The 27966-nt window shown below is 35.2% G+C and overlaps 1 long non-coding RNA gene and 1 pseudogene across 4 annotated transcripts in view; both read right to left on the reverse strand.

Annotated features, from left to right (window-relative positions):
• LOC306670159 overlaps positions 1-26695 on the reverse strand; it is a 40434-nt gene extending 13739 nt beyond the window's left edge. The window contains exons 1-4 of one of the 3 annotated variants that reach the window (XR_013766332.1): positions 26600-26695; positions 13128-19369; positions 11270-11405; positions 6385-7515 (exon numbers count right to left, since the gene is read on the reverse strand). This is a non-coding gene — a long non-coding RNA (uncharacterized lncRNA). Of the gene's footprint in view, positions 1-6384; positions 7516-8711; positions 8927-11269; positions 11406-13127; positions 19370-26599 lie in introns of those variants that run through there. The other 2 variants (XR_013766333.1, XR_013766331.1) reach the window with 2 other exon arrangements.
• LOC306670151 (NADH dehydrogenase [ubiquinone] iron-sulfur protein 3, mitochondrial-like) lies at positions 8712-10986 on the reverse strand (annotated as a pseudogene). The gene has a single exon. The product of its transcript is annotated as an NADH dehydrogenase [ubiquinone] iron-sulfur protein 3, mitochondrial-like (transcript).
• Positions 26696-27966: the final 1271 nt, after the last annotated feature.

Here is a 27966-nt window from a genome sequence, read left to right on the forward strand (position 1 = left end):
TCTTTGTTTTCTGTAGATATCAAAGAATGAGTATAAAAGGACCAGGCCATACTTGCAAAGTTTCTCATTTCAATCTGCCCAATCATCTGTGTCTCCTCCTTTTTGGGAAAACATGGGATACCTGTGGAAGCTGAAGTGTTATACTAAAAGCTCTTTCTTGGAAACAGACTAGGATGTTGGTAGTAAAGAAAGACTTTATCTTTCTACTTGGTAGGGGGACAAATATTTATTCAAAATACAGTCTTTATTAAACTAAAGTAGACTATACCAAAGGTAAAACTGTTTTCTATGAACAATTTCATGTTTATTAGTCAGAAATATTTTCTTGATCTTGATCTAGAACATACATTCAAATCTTATCTACATATTCTGGTCTTCTTCCAAAGGATCACTGAAAAATGAGTTATTGTTAGGGTTACTTATGGAAGTCAAAGGGTTGCTTAGAGGCCCTGATTATATACTGAGATATGTTTCTCTGGGAAAACTCACCCAATATACTGCTAATCATCTCTGTCCTGTTTGCTCCTTACATTAATATCTAGTAGTATATCAGGTCATGCTAGATTAGTTTACATGTGTGAAGCAGAAATCCTGGGATTTGGGGGGAGTGGTTGAAATATTGATGATTTGAAATAGAGGTAACTTCAACATGGTGTAGCTTAGGAAAAGAATAGCTCTCGCCTTCTGAGTGCTCCTTTACCTATCCTTGTGAATGAACTTCATGGACAGTTTCCCTGGCTTCCACTTATTTTTCATATATAGACTCAGGAAAATGAGTCTAGATTTGTGTCAGAGCTGGGCAAGAATACTGAGATTTCTTTTGTGAATAGAAGACCAGAAAGCCAACCATAGAAAGGTAGCTGGAAATCTAAAGGCTAGAAATTAGAAGACTAGGTAAAACTTAAATGAAAGTAGGATTTGTAATAGTATAGCAGAGAAGACTGCCAATTCAAGTATAAAATCTATGACTACTGCTTTTTGAGAATGCTGAAAATATACAAGTGGCCTTGTAGCGCACCAATTAAATGAAAAGAAAAACCATCAAGCCAGGCGCTATTCCAGGTGCTGCAGAGGTGGGGGTGGAAGGGTGGGGATGAGGGAGCAAGGGAGAAGACAAAGCCCTTCTTTTATTGCTGTCTGGAGTTGGTTTGCTTGGCTTAGACTCTTGGCTCATTATGTTATCTTGGGCATACTGTTTAAACTTGCTGTGCCTCAGTTTCATCATCTCTAAAGTGAGGTTAAAAATACCACCTACTATTCTAAGAATGTACATGTTGGTTGTGGTATGGTAAAGTCATTGCAGCCACAGGAGGAAATAAGAACAAGGCTTGCAAAGACATCTATTCACAGGACCCAGTGAGGGAGTCACATATGCCACACAGGGGAAGGCACAAGTGTCATGGAGAAGGCAGAGGATAGGAACAAAAGGAGAGTCTAGGTCAGAGTCTTCCTTGAGGTTTCTCTGGAAAAGTGAGAGCAAAGCAGAGCAAACAGTTTAGGATTAGCCAGTTTGAATAATTCTAGTGGGCTTTGGGTTATAGGATCACTAACTGCCTGGTAATTGGGATGATTTAGGGCAGGGGAAATATTGGTTTGGCATGTAAGAGTTAGATAAGAAGGTTGGGGCTACAGATGGAGAAATGCTTGGTTTCTCTTTGAAAACTCTGCTCTTGGTCAAGCCCTTTCCTATCTCTCAGAATTTACTGGCCCTAGGAAGCCTAGAAAGGGTGGCCTCTCCTGGGTTTGTGAGGCTCCTGAATGCTAGAGCATTAAGAACACAGAAAATATACTTTGTGTAAATTGGCCTCTGGTGAACAGATGTGAAACAGAGAATCTGAGAAAATACAGAATGCATATGATATTGTGAGGTTTAATAATCCAGTACATACATAGTCCAATGACCCAAAATTGTCACATGTCCCCTGTCTGAGTTCAAGGGAGACAGAGGCATAAATGGAGCACAGAGAATACTTGAGGAACACAGCTGTGTCTGCCATGTAGTCATGACTCAGAGCAAGTTAGTTCTTGTAAAGTCTATAGGCAATTTGGAAAGTCATTGGAGTTTTAAAATAATAGCCCCTGGTGACTGACAATAATATCAGGATTGTAGAATAATTAAACTGAAATAATTTAAATATCTGTGTTACTTTGGAGCAGCTAATTAATTTTACAAAATGTATAAGTATACAAAGCATCAATTGGACTAAAAGTTATTTACAGCAATGTAAACATTTAACTGGTTCAATTGGCATTTTCCTGATATCCAGAATGAAAAGCAGATATAAAAGAAAATATACTATAAAGAAATGTTTTATTTTACACGGAAGTGGAGATCAGCAGTTCCTTTGGTTGATGCCTGTTGGAGCCACACTGCACCAAGGGTGGTGTGAGCCTCCAGGGGGCTGTGGGTGCCACTGTGAGGGACACGTTTTACCATTGCTGATGCCGTCTGTGAACCTGAGTTAAATGGGCATGACAGACTTGCATCTACAAGTCCTAGGTTTGGATCTGTCTTTGAAACTTCCTAGACATGTGACTTTCAGCCAATGCCATATATCAAATTAAAACAATAGTGATTTGACAGGCTGGTTGCGGGTTTCATTGAGTTGTTTCTGAAATTATTTCCAGTGAGTTCATCTTTACTTTCCTAGTTTCTGATTCCAGTCAATAACTGTCTCACATATATACCCTGATTTCTTATGAGGTTCACTAGGAAGGTGTTTAATTCACTCCTACCAGAACTGGAGACTTAGTTCTTAGGCCATATATAAATGCAAAACTATATACAGATGTCTCCAAGTTTTGCATCTGTCTGACTTTACTCCTCCAAGACTGTTTTCTCATCATTAAAATAGGAAGAGCATCAACCTGTTGTCATAATTAGATGAACTTATGTAAGTAGGACTTTAGCTCAGTACCTCATCCATAATAATCACTCAATAAATGGTTGCTATTATTAGTTTAACTTTATGTAAACATAAAGGATTTTGATTTTCACTTTTGGAATTCAGAGAGTATGTCTCCTTAAAAGAATCAGTGAGAAAAAGTGGAAGAGGTGACTAATGCTATTAAGTTATTAGTGATCAAAAGCAGTTATAAAGGGACAAATGAATCTTTTATATTTCAGCAGGGCTCTATAGTAGCTCAGTGTGTTTCTTTGAGAAAATATAACACTAATAAAAACTGAACTAACCCCCCCCCCCCAAATTTCTTACATTTCTTGATTAACCATGCACTTTTATTGTTAAATTGGCAATTTAAGGTAAGGATAAGGAAACCATTGTTTCACTTAGATGGAAATTAAGAAAAATACTAATAGCCAAATAGGTAACAAGTAACTTCATTTACTAGGCACAGAAGTAAGTATCTTAGGAGATTTAACTGTCAATAAGAACTAATATTTACCCTGAGAAAATGTATTCAATGCAATTAGAACAGTCTGGCATGTAGTCAGAGCTCAAAAATATAATTCCTTTTTACTCCTTGCAAGAAACTTTTCAGTGTTATGGGAAGATAATGCATATGGAAGATAAAATTCATTACAAAAGAAGGTTTTTAAAAAGTCTTATCATTTGATTAATACCTGCAGGGAATGCTGTAGGAATTTGATTAGTTTATCCTTAAGGAATGCTGCTTGGGAAAGGTAGGATTTTAATGTTTCTCTGTGCCCCCAAATTTGTGAGAGAATGCATAGTAATTAGCATAAGCTTGAAGCTAAATAGCTAGAAAAACACGTTTCAGGACATTGCAGATCAAATTATATTTCTATAAAAAGAATCTGCTGGATGTTCAGCTGACAAAACATCAACCATAAAAGGATAGTTTAATGGATTTCAATCATTATCGATACACAAAATCATAGCGCCAAGTTTATGTGCATTGTTAATCATGTGCTGTAAACCTGGTAAGAGAAAATGTAACAGGAGCATCAGATAAGATGTTTTTCCTTTTCTGATTTTTGAATTGTGATATTTGATTTTTGAGCATCCCTGAAAATAAAGTGGGTTTCTTGAAGCAACTCCTCTATGGGCAGTGCATGCTCTTGTTGGAGAAACAAAATGATACTTCAGAGAAAGAGTTCTGAGAATAGTGAATGCTTTATAAAGTCACTGAATTCCTTGCTTTTTCTTTAAAAAATTTTTTATTAGTGTATTATAGTTATACATAATATCATACATAATGGGGCTCATTTTGACATTCGTGAATGCATATAACATAACTTGCTCTATTTTTATCATCAGCACTACTACTTCCATCTCCTCTCCCCTGGTTTTCTTCCTCTACTCTACTGATCTTCCTTCTATTAATTTGATATTTGAATTGGTACATTAAAGTTACGCATAAAAGTAGAATTCATTGATATATTCAAACATGTCCATAGTACAGTTTGGTCAGTTTCATTGTGTAGTTCCTCCTTTTTCCATCCTCCTCCTTCCCCCTCAACCCCCTTCCTCTACTCCGCTGTTCTCCCTTCTATTTTCATGAGGTCTCCCTTTTAAAAATTCCTTATTTTGCTCCAGCTTCCACATGTGAGAGAAAACATTCAACCCTTGACTTTCTGAGTCCCAATGATTCCACTTAACATTATGATCTCCAGTTCCATCCATTTACCAGAAAAAGATATAACTTCATTCTTTTTATGGCTGAATGAAACTCTAATGTATCATATAAATACCACATTTTCTTTATCCAATCCTCTATTAAGGACATCTAGACTGGTTCCATAACTTGGCTATTATGAATTGTGCTGCTATAAACATTGGTATACATCTATCACTATAGTATGCTGACTTTAGTTCTTTTTGATAAATACCAAGGAATGGGATAGCTATGTCATAAGGTGGTTCCAGGGAAAGAGCTCTGAAGACAGTGAGTGCTTTATAAGGTCACAAATTTCCTTGTTTTTTTCTAATATTTAAATTCCCAACCCAGAGAATTCTTTTGTATATATTTTTATTGATATACTTTAAAACTATAGTCACTTTTTAAACTTTAAATTATGCTAGTGATGCAGTTGTTTCCTAAACTATTTAAAATCAATTCCTCTTTAAGTATTTTGAAAACTGACATACATTACAGAAGTGAAAATTTTAAGAAAATAAGGATATTCATTAGGGTAAGTGGTCATAAAATAAATCTATAAAATAAGTAGCTTTCTGGTATACTATGTTCTTATATAGAAAATATGAGGGGAAAGTATTTTGCTTATATTTATAAATAAATAAGATCTAATATTTAAAAATAGTATTGACAGGAAATGCCAGAAACTGGATGAATGAAATCATAAAATTCTACAGAATAGTAAAGCAAAAAAGATTTGAGAGGATGACAAAACATTTAAAGAAATGGAGAAGTACCTTAGAAAAAGTAAGCTTAATTTTTTAAAAGAAGTCAATTTTGTTTGTTTATATGCATTATAATATCAAGGAAAATCCCCCTTTGTTGTGGCAAAGAAGGTAAAGAACTCAACAAAAACATTCTAGGGCTGGGGTTGTGGCTTAGTGGTAGAGCACTTGCCCAGCATATGTGAGACACTGGGTTTGATCCTCAGCACCACATATAAATAAAATAAAGGTCCACTGACAACTAAAAAAATATTTTAAAAAATTCTAAATTTCACTTTGAAGAATAAACATGTAAGAATAGTTGAAAGAATTCCAGAAAACAAAAATATTTATAAGGAGTATTGCTTTACCAGTTATAAAATGTATTATAAAATTTCCTGAAATTAAAACAATATGATGTACAACCAGAGAAACAAGTTGTACCCCATTTGATTACAATAAAAAAAATGATACTGATTGAAAATAGCCATCCTTGGACCCAAGTATGTTCAGGGATTTAGCATGTTAGAAAGTTACTATCCTGAATTGGTGGGGGAAAATACTTTAGTGAAAAATATTTATGCAACATGTGATCACTTGGGAAAAATGTCACTCTTGTGGTATACCTTTATGTTGTTCATCCTTATTAAAAGTAAGAAACTTGGGGTTGTAGCTCAGTGGTAGAGCACTTGCCTACCATGTGTGAGGAACTGGATTCAATTCTCAGTACCACATATAAAGAAATAAAATAAAGGTCTGTGAACAACCAAAAAAAAAAAATATATATATATATATAAATAAAAACTGCAAAAATAACTGAAGAAAATATGGGGAGATTTTAAGCATAATATTAGGGTGAGAAAGCCTTTTCTATGCATGATATGAAAGACCAGAATAAAAACAATAATTAATAAGTATAAAAATTAAATACTCTGAATAGAATAAACATTGCAAGTGAGGTTGAAAGGAGAAGTATTTTTCATGTGACAGAGACATGCTATCTTGAATATACCAAAATGTCTTACAAATCAATACAAGTGTACATCCCAGCAGAAAAAATGTGCAGAAACAAAATACAGCATACACCAGAAAAATTTTGGTAGTCAAGGAAATTAGTGGGACACCAAAATCAGAATAGGAGAACCAACATTAAATTTGAGACATAAAAGTATAACAAGGAATTCTTAATAGTGAGATAATAAAGTTTTTGTTATGATGCCAACTCTCTCAATCTTACTACAATCTTACAATCTTACTACATTGTTTATAGAAATACTTTACTTTGTTGTGACGGTGATTCTAATCTTCACTAAAAATCTTAAGTATCATTATTACACCAGTATGAATCACATGAGTATTTGTGGACCAATCACTATGGTCAAAGAGATGGACTATGATCATTAATCAGGTATAAATTACATATCTATTCAGAAGCTCCAGGTTGTTTTAACCATTTGAACCACATGGACTGAAAATAGGAAGTGGTTCCAAGAAACATCAGGAGGATGTTATAGGAGATGGAATAAATATGGGGCAGTAAATTAAGCTTTAGATTTTGAAATAATTATGGATTCATATACAGTTGTAAGAAATAATAGAGATCTTTTGATCCTAGTTTCCCCCAATAGTAATATCTTACAAGAGTACAGGACTATATCAAGCCAGGATATGGACTTTGGTACAATCAAGATACAGAGAATTTCCACCATCACAAGATCTCTTGCTTTTGAGTTTTTAGATGCACACTCATTTGTCCTTTGTCCTTCTTCCATCTGTAACCCCTGGAAACCACCAATCTGTTCTACATTGCTATAATTTTGTTTTTCAAATAATGGAATTATACAGTCTATAACCTTTTGGGAATACTTATATCACTGTGCATGATTCTCCAGAGACTCATGGAGGTTATTGAGTGTACCAATGGTTCTTTTTATTGGGTGTACTGTACTGTGTTTAACCATTTACTGTTGCAGGACATATGGATTGTTTCTGCTTTTTAGCTATTATGGAGTTGCCATAAACATTAATATACATGTTCCTGTGTGAAAATCAGCTTTCATTTCTCTAGCATAAATGTGCACAGTGAAATATAAGTTGATTTCAATGAAAATTATTTGATCCTAAAGAACTTCTCTTCATTGTTTGAAGAATTCTTCAGTAAAGGCATTGCTCTCTGACATCTGTTGAAGGACTGATTGTAAAGGTGGAATTAGGGAAGCAAAGAGAAAGCATTTGGTATTTTGAATGAACAAATAACTCAAAGAAACACTGTACTTCAATAATTTCCTAAATAATTTGTTATATGGATAAACTAAGGCAATTTTAAACAAACTTCCATGAAGCATAAAGAGTACTTTGGAAATTTTAAGGTATGACAAATGTTAGTTCCCCTGCAGGACTTTTGACTATTCTCTCTAAAATAATAGTTATATGGGTTTGAAATTTCCTTTTCTTTAATTATTACATGCTTCTTCTAAATGCAATTGGTTCAAAAATGATTAAAACAAAATCTCCCCTCCAGAAATGCTTTTAAGTAAAGCTATGATTTAAGATTGGTTTTATATGGAAATCTTTTTGCCCTTTCAGTCTTTCTATAGGAAAGATGGATTCCTTTTTTTCTAAAATTGAAAAGTAGTCGCAGTCTGATAATAAATGTTTTTGAGAAGTAACTTATTATAATAAATAATTATGAATCATATTCTCCTGCAATTGAGTGAAACCAATGTAGAATTTTAAAATGTCATTGAGCAGAAAACATTCCCAATAAGACATGGGTAAGCTGAATGACAAGCTGTATGTAATATGCACCAACTTCCATAAAACAATTTTATTATAGGATCTCACACTCTTCAAAAAACAGTAAAAGCTGTAACAATGTCAGAGAACCTAAATGATACCCTTAGCACTATTATAATTTAATATTGGTTGAGGTGTGAGCAGTGAGCAAGACTTTCTATAAAACAGCAGGAGAGCTGCTTTCTGTTCTTTAGACAGCCATGTGTATCAAACTAGTATTGAGGTTTCTGTTTCTTTATAAAAACAAATTGCCAGAAGTTGTCATTTGGGAATGGATAGAATAACTGAATTGAAAGTTCAAAATTTGAGTCAACTGTAGCCCTGTACCTTATAGATCAGTCAGTGAATAATTTTTGAATAATTCATAGACCATTTAAACTTAAATAAATGTATTTAAACTAAACAGTTCACATAATTCATTTTCTAATATTTATTACACCACATGTAAAGCTACATGGAAAATAGAAAAAAAATTAAGATAAGAAAAGTGTGTGGTATTTGCAGCAATGATGAATGTCCAGTGGAACTGTACAATAGGCATGAAGTAAAAGTTATTAGTCTGTTTTGGCTGCAGGTAACAGAAAACATGACTGACAGTAGTGTAAATATTTAATAGTTTTTTCCCCTCTTATAAAGCATGAAGCCAAGAGATAGATGATTGCTGGTATTGCTTCAATTTCTCACAAGGCTGTCAGAGATTTAGGATCCTTCTGGCTTTCCATTCTACCTCTCCTCATTTGCCAGCATTTTCCTCTTCTGCTGGAGACTCTGTGGCTTTAATCTGGCTATTGCAACACCAACATATCCTTGCAAGGAAAAGAAGGAAGGAAAGGTTCTGTCCACTTTTGTCCCTTATATCAGGAAATATGGGGCAACATTCTTGGTTGCAAAGAAGAGTAAAACATGACTATTTGGCAAAGGGAAAGAATTTCTGATTGGTATTTTAAAATCATTGCTTCCCAGAGATGAACACATGATTGACCCATGCATGAGTTCTGAGTAGTAGAAACAGGGAATACTGCTTATTGATGGGCAGAGGAAAATGGACACGATGATGGCAAAGTCTTGAAGGATTTTTTTGGTAGTTGTAGGAGTTTAAGATTTATTAATGCAGTACTCATATAAGTCATCAACTAATAGATTGGGTGCTTGTCATAAACCATAGTATATTTCTACATTTTGATATTATTATGCTTATACAAATATTTGTGATATTCAGTATTTTGTCCTATAAATGATGGGCCTAGTTTTCCACCTAAAGTCAGATCTATTATGGAGCAGTTAATATGGCTTGAGAATTCCATCAAGATCTGGAGATGAAAGTGTCCCCACAACCTGGCAGTACCAAATCCTTCTAACTCATGCTCTTAAGAGGATTTGTGACAAGTACATACACACTCAGTGCCTCATGTGTAAATATGAACAAAAATAACAATGAGATGCTTTTGGATGGCCATCTTATCCCTTAGACATTTAATATGCCTGACACTATGATTATGAGGTGAAGAAGGTGGTGGCTGAGCATAACTCAACATAGCCAGACAGTGGCAAGGCCCTCAAAGCCACAATCTGTCGGGATCCTTCTTAGGTCAGGGTGGTTAGCAAAGAAAACTCCAAACATGTCCCAGATCTCCCTTTCATATCAGTTGGCTGCCTGACACAGAGACTGTGGACTCAGTGGATGTCAGATCCTCTGTATTGGTCTTCACATGGATCCGTGAGTTGAAGTGCAGAGACCGCAGGTTGTAGACATCTCAAAACGATTTTGCTAAGTTGGTATATCCACTGCTGTCAAGGATTTGAATTGTGCATTGGTGGGATCCCTGAGGAAAGTCAGCTCTGGGATGACTCCATCAGGATGGATACAGATCTCTAACTCATTGAAGCAGGTCACCTGAACTTGTTGGACATACTTGGGCAGTTACATACTCTCCAAAAGCTCAGAGATGTTTGTGGGCCACATCCTTCTGTGGTCTGAAGTGGGGCACATGTTGGATGCAGTGCTCTCTCCTCACCTGCTGCAGTAGCACTGAGGGTCATCCAGCCCTCCTAGCCACCGCTGAGGTCCCCACAAGCTTGTGCCACCAGATCTTGGCCGCCAAGGTTACCATGTTCCCCCCAGGTAAGCATTTTTATTTATTTAATTTTATTTTGGTACTGGAGATTGAACTCAGGGATGCTTAACCACTGAGTCACATCCCCAACCTTTTAAAAAATTTAAAAGACAGGGTCTTGCTAAGTTGCTTAGGGTCTCGCTGAGTTGCTGAGGCTGGTTTTGAACTTGCCATCCTCCTGTCTCAGCGTCCTGAGCCACTGGGATTACAGGCTTGTGCCATGGTGGCCAGTCCAGGCAAGCATTTTTTTTTTTTTTTTAAAGAAACTGTTTAAACCCCTAGAATCCTGCAATTTTTAACAAAAGAGAAAACCAAACATGGACATGTAGCTACAGAGTTATAACTTCCAACTGTTAACTCAATGAACTTTTCAATTCTATGCTTTTAGGTACTGCATGACAGAGTAAAACAATATGACCTCATTTTACTGGGATTTGTAGATTTAGAAGAAGCTCAGTTGAATTCCGGAATGTAATACAGGGAATTAAGAATATTTTTTTCTATGAGGAACAATGTTTACCTGTGCTTATTATCTTTCATGGATTTGATGCTACTTCCCACTAAAAGGCTGCCATTATATTTATAATTCCACCACATGGGCTACTTTTGTTTTAAAGAGCACTGGATTCATTTTTTTAAAAGTCCTTTATATAACATTCAGATTCATTTTGACATAATTGAAAATCGTGGAATGTACTTTGTTCTAATTCAGTCCCAAGTATGACTTCTTTCCCTCCTCTCCTCCCTCCCCCTTTTCCCTCCCCTCTACTCTACCCATTTTTCTGCTTTACTTATTTTCTTTTTTAAGTTGGTGCCTTGTGGTTATACATTGCAATGAGATTCATTGTGGTATATTCATGTATGTACATAAGGAAGTTAGGTCCACTGTTTTTCCCTTCTCCTGTCCCTCCTCCCTCCCCTTCAGTCCCCTGCTTCTAGTCAGTCTACTGATCTTCTATTTTGATGAATCCCCCCACCTTTTATTTTTTTTTCCTGTTTTGGACTAGCCTCCCCACATTAGAGAAATCATCTTACCTTTGACATTCTGGGTCTGGCTTATTTCACTTAGCCAGTTCCATCCATATATCAGCAAATGCCATAATTTAATTCTTTATGGAGTATGAGTAATACCCCATTGTGTATATATACCACATTTTCTTTATCCATTCACCTGTTGATAGACACACCTAGGTTGGTTTCATAACTTGGCTATTATGAATTGACGCAGTAGATTCTACAGGGTGGGTGTTGACCCATTAGAATTATAAACATGGCAAGGATTTTCAAATCACATTTGTATTCAACTAGGTAAAAGTGGAATCCTTGAAATAGAATTAGTGATGACCATGTGAGAAAGAAGGTGGCAACAGCCTTCCTAGGAATGTGGTTGGGACTTTGCTCTCAGGAATTTGCGTATTGTTTACAGCAAAGAAGGAGAAGCACCTTGCTTATAGGTGGAAGAGTCTTGGATTAGGATTTCATAATGTGATAGCGAATGCTGATGAACTATCCACCTGGAGTAATAAATGTACACAGTAAACTCAGGGTAAAAATAACATTTATGGGATTTTCTAAGCTGCTTGACATGACATGTTCTAACATACTTTTAAGCTCGTCTGTCTTCAAATACCTTTTGAATAGCAAATCTCTATACAACTGAGGCTATTTTGGGTGGCTGATTATAGAAGTAATGTATGCCCTTTCTATCATATGTCTAAACCAGCTAAACAGAAACGAGATCGTTTTTCGTGACAGGATTAATATTTGGAGATTTTGCCAGTTGTCCAGGTGAAGGCATTCTTAGCTTCCAGGCTCTTAGAATTTGCCTTTTTTTGTTGGGGTGGGTTTCAGACTTGATTTACAGGAAAACAGAGCAGATCTGGTTCCCTCCAGATTGTTATTTGCTAGCTGATGTGTTTGAGAAGCTGAGTGAGAAGCTCAGGGAGATGTGTGTGTGTAGGAATAATTTTAGCTGTCACAGGTAGCTTCTTGTTTTGTTAGGCTTGTTGAATCTCCTTATAGAAAACAGCCGTGTCCTGTTTTTCAGGTTTTTTTAAATCCTTTTTTCAGTGCTTTCCAGACTACACTAGCTATTATTTTCCTGTGTGTCAACATGCCTTCTCTCTCGAGCGTGGCCAACATGGCTGCCTCCCTCCAAAGCAATCCAGCCCCCGAAGGGCATATATTTTGGTCATCATTTATGTGGGTAATTACAGGTATTCCTTCTGTAATTTATTAAATTATAGGAAGTTTAATTTTTCTTAGTTGTGGATTTTGATCACAACAGAAAACTGTCTCACTAGCTCCAGTGCCTTGCTCTCAAATCTGCTGTAGTATCTGAATATTTGACTTTAAATTGAAGCTCTATTTTTTTCCCATCACCATAATGTGAGTGTATGGTGGATGGAGTGGAAGAGTTTAAACTTGACATAGGAATGAGGATCCATCTAACAATTTTTAGTGTGGCTGAAGTGTTGTTGTTAAAACCTCTTTCCCACCATTGGGATTTAGAAACTGACTAGTAGTTTACTGCAGGTCTTAAAAAATATATTTATTTATTGTGAGAATAAGGATTAGGCTATTTTCCCACCTTTTCCTCCAGAGAGCAAGTTTATAAACAAAATGTTTTAGGCAAACACAATTAACTGTAAATAAAGAAGTAAGTGGTATATTTTAGTTATGCTTCACTCCAGAAATAAGTTTTTTCTTTAATGATGATAACAATGCATTTTTCTTTTGATTAATTCACACATTTTGTTACCAGAACGTTTTCTGCATAAAAGAGGTTAAACTGAAACATTAGATGATTCTAGGGAAGTCAATGTAAAAATGAATATGCTACTTTAGCCATAGTTTAAGTGCAGGCTGTGCATAGGTATGTGTTTAAACTTACCATGTGAGGAGTAAACAGTAAGCAGTGTTTGCCAATACCTTTTTTTTTTTTTGAGCAGAGTAAAATAAACCTTCACCATGGGAAAAAAAGAAAAAGAGATTTGAAATCCATAAAGGGTTCACCTGGACCCTGGTATGACCAACTTGAATTAACGCACTAATATCACCTCCTATCATCCATCTTCCTGAGTGGTAACTATCATGGAAGTTACTGGAAAGGCAGCTTGGGGTGCCAGGGACAGTGGAGTCCCTGTGACTGGCTCTTCTTGGAGTTCTGCCACATACAGACTATCGTGGATCTGTGCTGTGGCAATCACTACTCAAAGCCATAGATTTCTTTTTGGTGTATTTATAAATATATATGTCATATAGACTGAATGTTTGTGTCTTCCCCAAATTTGTATGTTGGGACTCTGATTTCCAATGTGAAGGTGTTTGGAGATGGGTCCTTGGGGCAGGAATTAGTTATGAGGTTGAAAGAGCTAGAATAGGATAGTGTCTTTATAGGAAGAGACCAGAGAGTTTTTCTTTCTTTCTTTGCTCTCCACCACGTGCAGATATAAGACTATAAACCAGAAGGGGGCCCCTTACCAAAATCCGACCATACTTGCACCCTGATCTTGGATTTTTTGGTTGTCAGAACAGTGAGAATAAAATTTTTGGGTACTTAGGTTCCCCAGTATATTGGATTTTAATACAGAAGTTCAAACTGAGTAAAACAATATAATTTTGTAGCTGGATACACTCATGCAAATGCTCTGGATTCAGGCATCCAAGATAGAGGCAACCAAATGACTCTACCTGTCATATCATTGGTACTCAGAGCTTAAATCCTGTTAGAAAAAAGTTGGGCAACCTACTTACATAGATGTTTCATAGGAATGGAGGGATGTCCTAGAGAAAACTTCAGCCTTAAGACACTTTTCCTATTTAGTATAAAAGTTATTAAAACCTGTAAGATGTACTTGGGATAATACTAACCAAGTCAGATGTCAATGAGGTGCAAAGAAATGTTGATGTGTGATGAAGAAAATATGAAGATGGTGTGACTAAGTGGAACCAGTGGATGGGAAAACCTGTAGAGGGAAGGTTTGTTTTGGTTCTGCAAGGAACTTTACTCTGCACCCTAACATTGTAATAATCACTTTGCTTAATGGAAGTAGGTATATGAGTGAATCTAAAGAATTCCAACTTGGGGAATTGAACTCAGTTTGATAATAGATTATATTTTCTTATAGTCTGAGCTGTAAGTCTGGCGGTCAGCCAGAGTAGGTATCTCAATTTGAGTCTACCTTTGTTTTTCCCATTGGCTTTAGTGGTAGCCATAGTGGTAAGTAAAGTTGCAAGAGACCCCTAAGTATGTGATCCATTCAGAGGCACCTTGGAATTACAGCAGGCACAGACACCAAGTCTCTAGCATGAAATATAACACAACCACATGGAAAGAGGTCTGGAACAACAATTATGGAGACCTCCAACCTAAAAGAGAATGTGTAGTTTTGAATCTTTTGATAAAATGAGAGTAACCAAAGTTAATCCTTTGAACAGAATAAACATTGCAGGAATAGTTAAATAAACTGGGGTGAAGAATTGAAAAAACAGACTGGAAAACTTGGAGCTTTACTTTGCAATTTTACTGTAGAGGGACATTGTTTATATCTGAAGCTGAGGAAGAAGAAGCCACCAGTTAGATTCATACTCATTGATCATTTGTAAAACCTTATGTTGGGGGAATTTTAGAATTGAGTTTGAATAGCTTTACAGTAGTGCATCCTACGGATATGAGGAGATATATTTTCTAAGGTTCTCAATAGCCAACAAATGGGAAAAAAATCACCTCATAAGAGTCTAGTCAGAAAGATATGATGAATTCAAGGTGCATAATGAATAGTATATAGGGCAGGAGTCAGAGACCTATGTTCAAATCTTGATTCTCTTACTGACTGTGTGATTTCATTCAAGTTATTTAAACATTTGAATTATTCAAATTGTTTAAATTTTCTGAACCTCAATTTTTTCCTCTGTGAAACAGTGATAATCATATCTGCTTTGTAGTATGCCTGTGAGGATTAAATAAGATAATGAGTATTAAGGACTCTAAGTGAGAACAGGAAACCAATGTAAGGCAGCTATTGTAATAGAAATGCTGACAAATTAATTCTTCAACTTCTCATATCAGGAGGTTTTAAAATTATGCTATTAATGTGGCAGTGAGATGAGGTACAGTTTTTTTGTTTGTTTGCTTTTGATGAGGATTTTTAATGGCACTTCCTGTTTTTTAAAAAATGCCCAAAGGAAAAAGAAGAACTGAAAACAGCCTCCTCTGCGATACCATCTTTCTCCAAGTACCATTGCATAATTGTTGGTTGGCAGTATTGCATTGGCCTAAAAAAACACTTACTATAGAAATGCAACTAGATAAAGTATTTTAAGTAAACAAATAGCTTTCACAACTCTCAGAAATCCATGTAATAGCATAATAAAATTTTTTATAATAACATTTTAATTTTGTTTTTAAAAAATATGTTTTTACATATAGTCTTCTTTTTAAGCTAGGTTCCCAATTTAAAGCAGAAAAGATAATTAGAGCAACTATTGAGAATGAACCTCTAAGGATAAGGATTTTTATGGTTCTTAGAACAAAGATGGCCCTTGGGTTGGCCTCTGTGAGCTCATTCATATCATGGAGAATGTTTTCTATGCTGGGTTTTGTGATTGTTTATTGTTCGAAGGGAAAGTGGATTTAGAATTTGGATTATTGAATAGTGTATTTTTATGGAGTACTAGTAGTATTTGTTTCAAAATGTTACTTAATACATTTAAAAAATATATAAGCATAATTTATCTTCCTGTTGGAAAATTTAGAAGACAGATAAAAAGAAGAGAGATAAACTACTCTTTTCAAATTGCATCTGCACCCATATATACATACAAGCAAAAGCACAATAAGATATTTGTAATTTACATTTTTTAACCAAGAAATGTATTTTGATATGTACATGTAATTTTTATTTTAAGACCTACATAGATTTCCATTATGTGAATAAATTATAATTATCTAATCTTCTATCATAAACTTTTTACCTTTGTATTGATTTTTGCCAACTATAAGTAATATTTCTACAAACATTTTTGTGACAAATCTTTGCATACATCTATGACTTTGTTTCAAATGAAATTGTGGGTCAAATGTGATATGCAAAACTCTTAGAAGTGTTTGCTGCCAATTGCAAATAGCTGTACAAAAGGAAAGTTACAAAATGTCATTTCTTCCTTAAGTGATTCAGTGTATATTTTCCCAATTACACAACACTGCTTATTATTTATTTTAAGAATATTTAATAAAATACAACTTTTGTTTTTCCTGATCAATTGTGTGACTGATCATATTTTCCTATATTGTCTGTTACTACCTAGTGAACGTATTCCATATGACTGTGCAGATGTTAAAGTCTAGTGGGTTGAATACAGAAAAATGTATATGTCACTTCCTTTCCTGCTTTTATCAAGTTAAGGCTTCCCATTCCCCAGCTCCTCTTTGAACAGCATCTCACACAATTCTTTAAGTGAAGTATTCATATTTTTAAATTATAAGGAACTGAAAATTGATTTCACTTGGAAGTTCAAGTGGTAGATCAAGTCCATGATTTATGCTGTTTAGAAAAGGGCTTGCTGAAATTCAGAATTCCATAAACATATATCACCTCACATTATTTTTGTACCTTTCATCTATAGATCAGGTGGTGCTAAAGAGAGTAAATGTAAATATTATTATTCATCATTCAGAATCCTTGAATGAGGAATAGAAAGGGCCTTTTAATTCCTGGTGCAACAACCTAGTCAGTTCATAGAGAAGAAATTCAGACTTCATGAGGCAACTCAGTGCAATGAAAAGGTTTTCTAATTTAGACTCAGATACCCAGGTTTGAATCCTGATTCTACCACTCACAAATGTGAATAGAAGAAATATGCACTTAATTCTTTGGAGCTTTAGTTTTGTCACCTCTCAAGCACATTAATGCTGGCAGGTTCATTGGATGTTGTGAGTCAGTTTCTCTTCTGTCCTTTAATGGCTTGTCACTTGTGTTAATAGGATGGAGCTGATTAGAGCCCTTAGTCCCTGAATGTTCACCATATGCTCTGTTCACTATTTCCTGGTTCCTTTCCTAGTCAAGAATTTTGATGCATGCCATATTAAGGCACATCATTTTAGTTAAAAATGGACTGGGGTGGAAAAAAGTTGTGATGAATACTTATTTGGTCAATTCAATGTGCTGCTGACTAGCTAAAGATCACCAGGAACACAACTATAGTTGAAGGAGTTAAACTTATTACTAGAAATAGTGAAAGTAGACTACCCACCATTGGTGATGTGAAGGGTTTTAGAAAGAGGATGTCTGAAAGGATGGGTGTAGTTGATTCTGAGGGAGGATTAAAGAAATGGCTTTGCTCTGAATTCGATGCTTTCAGGAACTCAGGATAGCTCTGATTTAAACATCTATAAGGTGGCAGAAGTAAAGCCAGGCAGAAGGCAAAGTTGGGAGAGAAGCAGTAGTTCCTCAAATCAGCCAGGGTCCTTAGATGTTTGGTAATTTTGTGGTGGTATAATAACCATGTCTTTTTGCTCAGACCAGATGCTGGAGTGGGTTTATCATTTTTCTCACTTCATTATGTTCACCGATATTCTTGATTTGGAAACCTGTTTATGTTCAACAAGAGATCTCCTATTTGTGAAAGCTGGGTTAATTCTTGGTGTTAGTCAACTTTTTGTCTTTGTGACAACATACCTGAGAAAATCAACATAAAGGAGGAAAGGTTTATTTGGCTCATGTTTTCAGAGGTTCCAGTTTACAGTTGCCTGGCTCTGTTGCTTTGAACATGTGGCAGCACATTGTATTGTTGTGTGAGCTGCTCGCCTCATGGTGGCCAGAAAGCAAAAAGAGAAAGGGGCCGAGTCCCCAGATCCCCTCCAAGGACTTTCACCAATGACCTAACTTATTTCCATTAAGCCCAACCTCCTAGAGGTTTCTCCCCACTCTTGATAGGTATCATGGGTTGGTGACCAGGCCTTTAATACATGAGCTTTGGGGGGACATTTCAGATCCAAAGTATAAAACTCTTCAAAACATTAGTGCCTGGTTATGAATATCTGACCAATGTCTGGATGTCAGAAGCTACCTTTGCTTTTTTCTTTGTATCTCCTCTCTCTGGCCATCTCTCAACCTCTCAGAGTGACTCTGTAACAAAACTATGGCCAAAAAGACATAAACCATATTTCTGGAACTTCCTGATAAAATTTTTACTTTTGCATATTGGCAATTCCCTTTCTGCCTGCTGCATCCTCTGACTGCCTGTTGGAAAAGGGATGTAATTGTAGAAATTGTAACAGCTTTGTTGTAATTGTGAAAACAAGGTCAAGGAGATCTCAGACTCTTTGTATCACTGATCTGCTGAACAAGCCATGCACTGCTAACTCTGGGCTTCTCATTATGGAAGAAAAAGACTCCCTAGTTTTTTTAAAGTCACTATAGTCAGACTTTCTGTTCATTACCTGTAGCTAAAAGCACTCCTAAAACTTTGGGTATTCATGTTCATTATTTGCTAAAGTGGGTACTCTTCTGGCAGCTAAAAATTTCATGGCAGCTCAGACCATCTTTATTTGGGGATAGAACTTGGCAATTACCCTTCCCCATTTTATGAAATTAGGCTCATGTTAGGTGAATGAATTACTCTACTTTATGCTTCATAAATTTTGTCATTACTATTTCATTCAGATGCAATTGCTTCCTGGGATTTTGAAGTCTACATGAAAAAAAAAATTTTTTTTTAGAAACCTTCCAGATTAAGTTTATCAGAAATGTGGGCACATTTATGGACTCTTTTAGATGGGTGGGTAATATATCTATAAGTAATTGCTGGATAATTGCAACTTCCCCATGGCAATGGTCCCTATCCCCATTGTGATTTGTTAAGCTTGACAATGGATTGGTTGGTTCTAATGGTTATTGACTCAGAGGTGAAAAGAACTCCTGTTCTCCTACGGGGATAATCCCCTGGTTACTCAGTACCACTGTGGTTAGAAGGTTAGACTCCACAGTACAGAATCAATGCCCACTGAAAGTCGATAATGTGTTGGTAGGTAAGGATGAGGACAATAGATAATTACCATTAATATTCAGCAGAGGAAAACAAAACCACAGGGAAAGCAGGAATCCAATGCATGTCAGATGCTGGATGAAGTTCCTGATAAAAGATAAAAGGTTCAGAAAAACTTAATTTATTGGCAGCTGGGATTTGTACATTCAATATTATGTACCTGAAGCCAGAATAAATTGTACTGTATCTATCACTGATAATTATTGTCTAAGCCTTTCTTTATAAAATTTCCTATGCCCTATTGGGAGTAAAATAATTGTTGTTCCCGAAATGCTTGAAAATATATTAAAATTGGGCACTGTTGAATGGTTTAACCTCTATAAAAGTGGCAGGAATCTTATAAAATATTCTCTACAGCCAGGTGGGGTGGTGCATGCCTGTAATCTTAGCTACTTGGGAGGCTGAGGCAGGGGGAACCCAAGTTTGAGGGAAGCCACAGCAACTTAGCAAGACCCTGTCTCAAAATAAGATTTTAAAAAAGGGTTGGGTGTGTAGTTCAGAGGTAGAGCACTTGCCTGGAATGCAGGAAGCCCTGAGTTCAATTCTAATACTACCAAAAAAACCAACCAACCAACCCTATGAATAGTAAATTATTTAGCAGATCACAATTCATAAATAACAAATATATTACTGTCCACGGTAGTTAACAAAAGATATTCAGATTTAAGAATATTTAATTTATGGGAAAGATTTGTGTCCATGTAATTAAGTTGGCTATGAATCTTGCATGGAACACTTGTCTGCTAGCTTATGAAAAAAAACAGTGCCCTTTTTCAAGAAAAACTTAAAAGTAATTATAGTAAAGTAGTTTTACAATGTAAATTTTATATCTTAAACTTGAAATGTTTATGAAAGGGCTGATTTTTCTTCAGTTGTTATAGGCAAATTAAATAAACACTTTGAAGATTCATATAAACTCTATGTTGAAGTTATGGGTATTCTATATCTTTACACATTTAGGAAACTGCAGAGATTTGGGTAATGAGGGAAAATGCACAATCCTTATTTTGTAGCAATATTCAATGTAATTTTCACTTTTCCTATTTTCCTTCTCGTTTTGTGTTTTTCTGGGTGGTTTGCTCTTTGAAACAGACAGGAGATCTGTGCTGGAAAGATAATGCAAAGGAGGGATAGAAACTCGTCCATTTTCATTTGGGGGTTTTATGTAACTATCAATCTTCCTGCAGAATTGTTCTGTTTAAGTACACGTTTGATGAACCTTTTGAGAAAATAAATGAATAGAATAAAAACTCTCAACCTTTATCTGAGAGGAAGTGTACTAGGAACTTCTTTGTGAACCTGTTAAAAGTCATAATAAGGGCAAGGAAAGGGCCAGTGGCAATTCAATAAAATAAATACCAAGTTGGATGTTTTAAACTTTGTGATGAAAAATGGAAGAGGGAATCTAGAAGTTGCATGCCAGGCAATGTCTGCATAATCTAACTGCAAGCAAACTATATAACGTCATCTTTGTATTTTTGTCAGAAAAAAGAAGGAAGTCCCCTAAGACTTCTAATATAATTAATTAATAAAAAATTCTAAGATTCCATAGTGTTCCATGGCTCTTCTTAGGATCACCCCAGCCACCGTGTAAAACTTTCTCTCCTCCCTACTCCTGGTCTACCTGGAAAATTCCTACTTTTCCCTAAGAGTTATCTCAAACATGAGTCCAGAGAAGTAAGTTCACTATTTCTTCCTTCTTTGGCAGAGAGGAAGACTATATTTTGCACTTTCTTTTTGGTTAGTTATGACCAGTCTGATTAATTTTTGGTTAATGGAAGTTATGTATGCCTTTCTAGAACTTGCCCATGAAACACTTCCTACACAATTCTCTGTTTTTTCTTTTCTCTTATATGCTGGTTGGATGCAGAGGGATTAACCAGTTTTCTGGATGATTCTAACTGCAGCTAGGATTAAGCCAAAGTTCTAGGGTATGGGTCAGTGAAGTCGTTTTTAAATTTTGTTTGTTTTTTTTGTTGTTGTTTTTGTTTGTTTTGTTTTTTGAATTCAGAGGGCAAGATAGCAAATATTTCAGGCTTTGACTTTGAAAATAATACAATCTCTGTTGGGACCACTTAATTCTATTGCATTGGGAGAGCAGCCATGGCAACATGTAAGCAAATAGCTGGGTTATATTTCAATAAGACTTTATTTAAGAAACACAGTAAGCTGGTATTTACCTTCAGGCCAAAGTCTGATGATCTTCTCTCTAGAACAGGTATTCTGGAACTTTTTTTCTCAGAACTCCTTTATCCCTTTAAAACTATTGAAGCTCACAAAAAGCTTTTATGTGTTTTATGTGTTATATTTAGCAAAAATTATAATAATAAAATTAAACAGAAATTTTAAAAAATCAATGAGTCAAAAATAATATATTCATTATGCTAACATCAGTAACATTTTTATTATAATAGCATTTGCAAAAAATGAAAAGAATGCATGGTTTTATGTTTTTTCAAAACCCCTTATTGTCTATCTGAATAGAAGACATCTAGAATCAAGACCCATACTCCTTTGAAATAACATTTTAATAATCTTTTCAGATAACTACAGATAGTCCACAATTCTATATCCCAACTTAACAAATGATAGGTTCTTTCTTTTCTTTCTTTTTCAGTGCTGAAGATTTAGCCCAGGACCTAAGCACATGCTCTTCTACTGAGTACAGATCCCAAGTGATAATTTCTTAAAATTTCATGGCAATGTGAAATTCAAAACCACATCAATGAACCCTTCACATTCTATTACATTAAAATCCTTTGACTTATTTGCATTTTAAATAAAGCTTTTACCTATGTATGATTTTGTTATGTCTTACATTGGTTACTTGGAAGATACTGTTTTAATGAGTTGAGTTATACTATTGCGCATTTCATTATATAAAAATTTTTTAAATCACATTTGTTAATATTGCCATTGATCTCATTAAAAAAAAAAAAAAAAAAAAAAAAAAAAAAACCTCTTCAAGTATTCAGAAGCTGTCAAGCTCATGGTGGTGTCTACAAGTTTTCCAAATTCTAATTTTTACTTGAAAGCTTAGATTTTATCTTTGGCAACAAATACTACAAGGTTGTTTGCCTTCAAGTGACAGGCTCACTTCATTTATTTTCAAGAAAGCAACTGCCAAATACCCAAGTCTGAATAACCATATTTTGTTTATCACTTGTTCTTTCAAGTAAAAATGGTTCTCTATGAAAAAGAGATGATTCAGTTTGCAACTCAAACAATCGCACATTGCTTTTCCTCAAGGCAACCATTGTACTCAGGTATGCATCCCAAGTGCTGTATGCCTTCTTTCCTTTTGGTCCAATAGAGCAGTTAAAAGATCTATACTCAAGTGTTGAGATTAGTAAAGTGAATCTCTTTTACTGTTTTATCAGAGTCTTCTTAAGTTCAACTTGTTTTAATGTTTTCCCTGATAAGTGGATGATGATATATAATGGGGGTGGGGTTCTGGGAGGTGAGAGAAGAATGGAGGAACTTTAGATTATGTAGCGGGAAATGAAAGGGACGGGGGTATGAAAAATAGTGGAATGGAGAGACATCATTACCCTGTGTACGTGTATGATTACATGAATGGTATGAATTTACACCATGCACAACCATAGAAACGATATGCCCCATTTGTGTATAATGAATCAAAATGCAGTCTGTGAAAAATAAAAAAAAAAAAACAAAAAAGAAACAAAAAAAATCTGAGAACATGGTGATGAAATGATCCAATAGATATTTTCAGTGATCAATACAATCATACAATTGGTGATACTACCTTGATTTGTGCTAAAGCACCAACAGCTCCTGTTATGACATGAGTACAAATGCAAAAAGAGTTAAAAACCAAAAAAGGCCAATAACCTCTTAGTGTTATTATAAAAATAATTTTGATCTCATAAATCCACTAAAGGGGTTTTGGGATTTACTGGGTTTTGCAGATCACATTATGAGGATCGTTACTTTAAAAGATGTATTTTAAAAGAATCAGTGCATAAGTGTGTGACAGTTATTGATGGCTTCTTTTGGTAAGGTGTTTCCAGGAAGAAATGATCTCAGAAATAATTGACCATTTTCCAGGTTGAATAGAAAACAACCGAAAGAGTCCAAAGACTTTTAGAGAAAAATGGTTGGAAATTCAGCTGATTCCAGATCCCAAATGAAGATGTAAAGGACCCAGAAAGAATTTTAGTTGAACAACATGACTTGGTTCTATGGCAGAGATAAGATTAAGGGAGGAAAAGAGGTGGAAAGGGGAAGAGAAGAATAAAAATGCCTGAGAATTTACATGGAAGCAAATACAACATGAGCTGAACAAGTTTTTGAAGATCTTGCATTGTGAAAAAATTCAAAATATCAAATTGAACATCTTTGACTCCTTTATCTATAAAATTATCTGTTAGCTTTAAAATGTTTGATTTACTTATTTCAACTCTGGCAAAAGGCAATAAATACACAATAAGAACCCCTAAAGGAAAGAGCTGAGGACAAAGGAATTATTCAGAGAGAATTAAAATTTAATCAAGTGACTCTGATTCTCCTCAGGGTAGAGGACTTCCAAAATGATTTCAGAATTGCTGTGGACTAGTGAACATTGTGTTCTAGCATTCCTCTCTTTGAATGGGAGTTTTAATGGTAGCTATCCTCTTCCTGTTCCAGCATTGTATGGAGAGCAAGCCTGTAGTCAATCTTCACCCTCTGTCCTCTCAACTGCCTTTCAGGTGAGACAAAGGTCTAATGGGGCACTCCATGCACTGAAGAGACCAGGTGGCCGCTAGATGGAAGATACCTGATCATTAGAGTGGAGCAAATTCTGTTCACAGACAGCACTAGATGGTGACATGAGCAAGGAATAAATCTTTGTGCTAAGTCATTAATATTTTTCTTGCAACATTTATTATAAACATCCTTTGTTATAATGCACAATCTGAATAATGTAGAGACTGGTCTCATGATCTACACATGAGGACTGAATTACAGCAGTGGAAGAAATAATCACGTATTTAGAAGTAGGGTCAGTAAACCATCATAGGCTGGTAGGATGTGAGAGCAGCATGAGGGAGAACAGGAGTCTGGAATGTATTCTAGCTTTCCATCTAGGATCAGGGTAGGTGTAAACTGTGGAAGGCACTCGGAACAGCCCAGTTAAGTTGTCTAATAGGAGCAATATGCAGGCTAAAATTTGGGATGGAGGCCTGACAGGGAGGCATTATAGGATTATCAGATTATAGGTGATGGTCGACAATATGGGGAAGGAACAGGGGTAGGTGAAATTTTGTTGGAAAAACAGTTTGGAAAGAGAAGAGCATGAGGTCATTGACAGCATAAAGTCTCAAAAAAGAGTGATAATGAACACTCAGGAAGAAAAATGTCATAAAAGGATAGATCACAGAAACCTAAAAAGACACTTCAAAGAATAATGAAATGGTAGAGTCAAATATGGCAAAGAGGTCAAATATGATGAGTAAATATTCAGTTTGAAAAGCTAGAGTGTTGGTATTCTTCACCTAGATAATTTCAAGGGAGCATTGACGTAAAGTTTAGATCATCGTGTGATGTGTCTTTCACATCACAGAAAAACAGAAGCATTAAATCTTGACCATTGTCAAAAGTAAATGTTGGCACTTGGCTTTGAACTTTTGCCTATCCTATATCATAACTCACAATGTTTCACTCTTTCTGAATCTGAAAAGCTCAATTTACTAAGATGTAGATTCAGATAGAATTTTTATTATAATAATACAGGTAAAATAGAAGGTTTATTGAAATCAGTATCAATATTTACTAATAGGAAAGAAGGTATAGAGAAGTGACTATTGTTCTATTTTCTGAAAGAGGATCTCTCTGTTTCTCTCTCCTCTCTCTCACTTTTCACTCTCTCCCCTTACCTGCCTCTCTCCATCTCCCTCTTCTCTCTCCCTCTTTGTCAGATTTCTGTCACTATAACAAATACCCAAGGTAATCAACTTATAAAGATAGAAGGTTTATTTTGGCTCATTGTATTAGAGGTTTCAGTCTGATTGGCTTACTTCATTGCTTCTGGACCTGTGATGAGGCAATATATCATGGCAGAAATATGTGGTCACTGACCTCATGCTGGGAAGCTAATAAGAGAGCCAGAAGGGAGCCAAGGGTCCTATTGTCCCCTTTAAGGGTATACCATGGTATATGCCATGAAGACCTCCTGCTAGGCTCCCCCGCCTCTTAAAGGGTCCAATACCTCCCACATCCTGGGAACTAACCTTTTAACACATGGGCGTTGGAGGAACATTTAAGATCAAAATTATAGCATCCACCCTCCTTTTTTTTTTTTTTTTTTTTAAAGCTGATCGTACTGATAATATCAAACTAGGAGTTAACTTTTATAATGAATGGGTATATTAGTGTAATATTTTTTAAAGTAAGGTTATTTTAGTTTTTGAACACAGGATGTATCAACCTTCTAAAATAACTTCTTTCTAAAGCTATAATCTTTAAGTTGGCTGATAGAACTTTTTTCTCTTATAAAACTTAATTGGCAAGATCAAAGGCAAGAAGAGTTTAACAGTCACCTTTATATATACCAGATGCCTTGTTAGCAATTCAGTATTTTAAGTATCATGCCAAAAAACCAAAAACAGAGCCAAATGTTTTAAGAGATTCAGTCTATGATTCTTTTTTCCTTAACAAACATGAAGGTTGATGTTACCTTAAATGCTGTCACAGAGCACAATTTCAAAATAAGCTCTTTAGCAAATTAAAATGACAGACATGTAGAAACCTGAAGAAGCATTTACTCTTGTGAGTCAAGGCGTCTGCAAGTCTTGTGTAGGATACAGCTTAATTTTCAGTTCATACAATAAAATGAAGGAAAGTAATTGGCATCGTTTAAATCCATTATTCATTAAATTTTCATCATTTTGTATAAAGGAATCTTGCTTGTTATGTATTGACTTTCTAACTGGAATCTTGCTAAAATTTTTTCATTTAGATGTGCTATTTTTAGTAGTAGAAGACCTCCCAACTTGGGACTCAGCACTTTCATTTTAGGGAATATAAAAGAATATGTGCAGTCAGCATTATTAGACATAGACCTTGATACTGTCCTACTTTAGCTGCAATTTTTGATGGCACAATTCAGTGTTATTTGTCTCCTTTGCATTTCTATAGCAACTATTTCTGTGGAAGTTACATATTTTGGTTGATTTTCTAGTTGAGCAGGAAGGATATGTTGTATTGAGGAGGAATTGAGAAATGAATTGTATGCAAACCACCTTTTAAATGCCCTCTATCCTGAACACACATGTATATACACATTTGCATGTTCAATTTTATAGACATACTTACATTATCTTATAACATGATAGCAATCTTATAGAATCTCCTCTTAAAAATTGAGAAGAAACCATTTAAGAAGAAAAAAAAATTCCTAGTACCATCCCCCCCCAAAAAAAAAATGTTACAGAAGTTGCACATGTGGATTTTTGTGTAAAATAAATAGAAAAATGTAGTTATCACATACCAGTTATATGTGATATAAAACCTAGAGTAATAGGGTATGTTTCTCATTTTAAGAGACTGTTTTGCAATGCACACTGTCACACAGGAGAAAGTTAAAGAAAATAGAAAAATTATTTTAAAAAACTTAGCCTTTCTTTCTAAACCAAGTTTATTTCTTCAGCAATTGGAAAACATTTTGTCTGATTTTTCTCATCAAGACTTAAATTTATCCTATTCTAACAATCATTTCAGAAGATCCCAAAACTGAAATGAAATTGTGTATCTGCAGAGGTGTAGATGTCTAGTGAATCTTTTTCATAATCTCTTTTTTGGTAGAAGGGCAGTATACAACTTCTGACACTCTCTTCTCAAATGTCAGGTGATTTAACACATCTTACAAAGACAATAGGAAATTTACAGTTGATTTTAAGTCTTGTAGTTTTAAAAAAAACTTAACAATAAATATTACCTTTTCATGTTCAGGTAAAAGTTTTCATTTTTGAAATTAGAATAGTTGCTGTTTTTGATGACCATAAAATTATAGACAGTAAAGTCAAATAAAACAAATATTTGGTAAGTTCATAATACTGATTTCATTCACTCATTAATTAAACAAGTATAAACTATTTATTCGATGACAAGGTAGGGTACTAGATGCATAACAAAGGACTAGCCCCTCAGTACTTTCAGAAGCTTTCAGGACTAATTCTTATTGTGGCTGGGAAGGAAGACCATTTGGCACATATGCTGAGTAAAAGGGAAAAAAGCAAACAAAGCAAATAGTTTGTGCCAATGAATTACAAAAAAACCACTATTTAACTGGGTAGAGACCAAAGGTTGTTAGAACCATTGGCTCCCACTCTCTGAAAAAGACCCAAAAAGTCAAATTGACCTCTTAATGATGATGAGTTGAATATCAAGGTTCCGTGGTTGCTGATGCAAATTCAAATATTCGGATGTCTGTCCAGTATTTTAGGTACAGCTTGTTCTGTTACTGTTGTTTAGAAACGAGTGAAATGTGACATGCTGTAGAACATTCAGGATCTATTTTTATCATCTTTAATGAATGAAAATAGTCCAAATTTTGAACACATTCCCTTAATTTCATATGAGGTTAGACTGCACAATACTCATTATCTATGAGTCATGGTTGATAACAAGAAGTCAGTATTGAGAATTCAGAACTGAAGAGACAGAAAACAAGATCACTACAG

This window comes from Sciurus vulgaris, assembly GCF_902686455.1.
Source record: "Sciurus vulgaris genome assembly, chromosome: 9".
Taxonomy (NCBI): domain Eukaryota; kingdom Metazoa; phylum Chordata; class Mammalia; order Rodentia; family Sciuridae; genus Sciurus; species Sciurus vulgaris.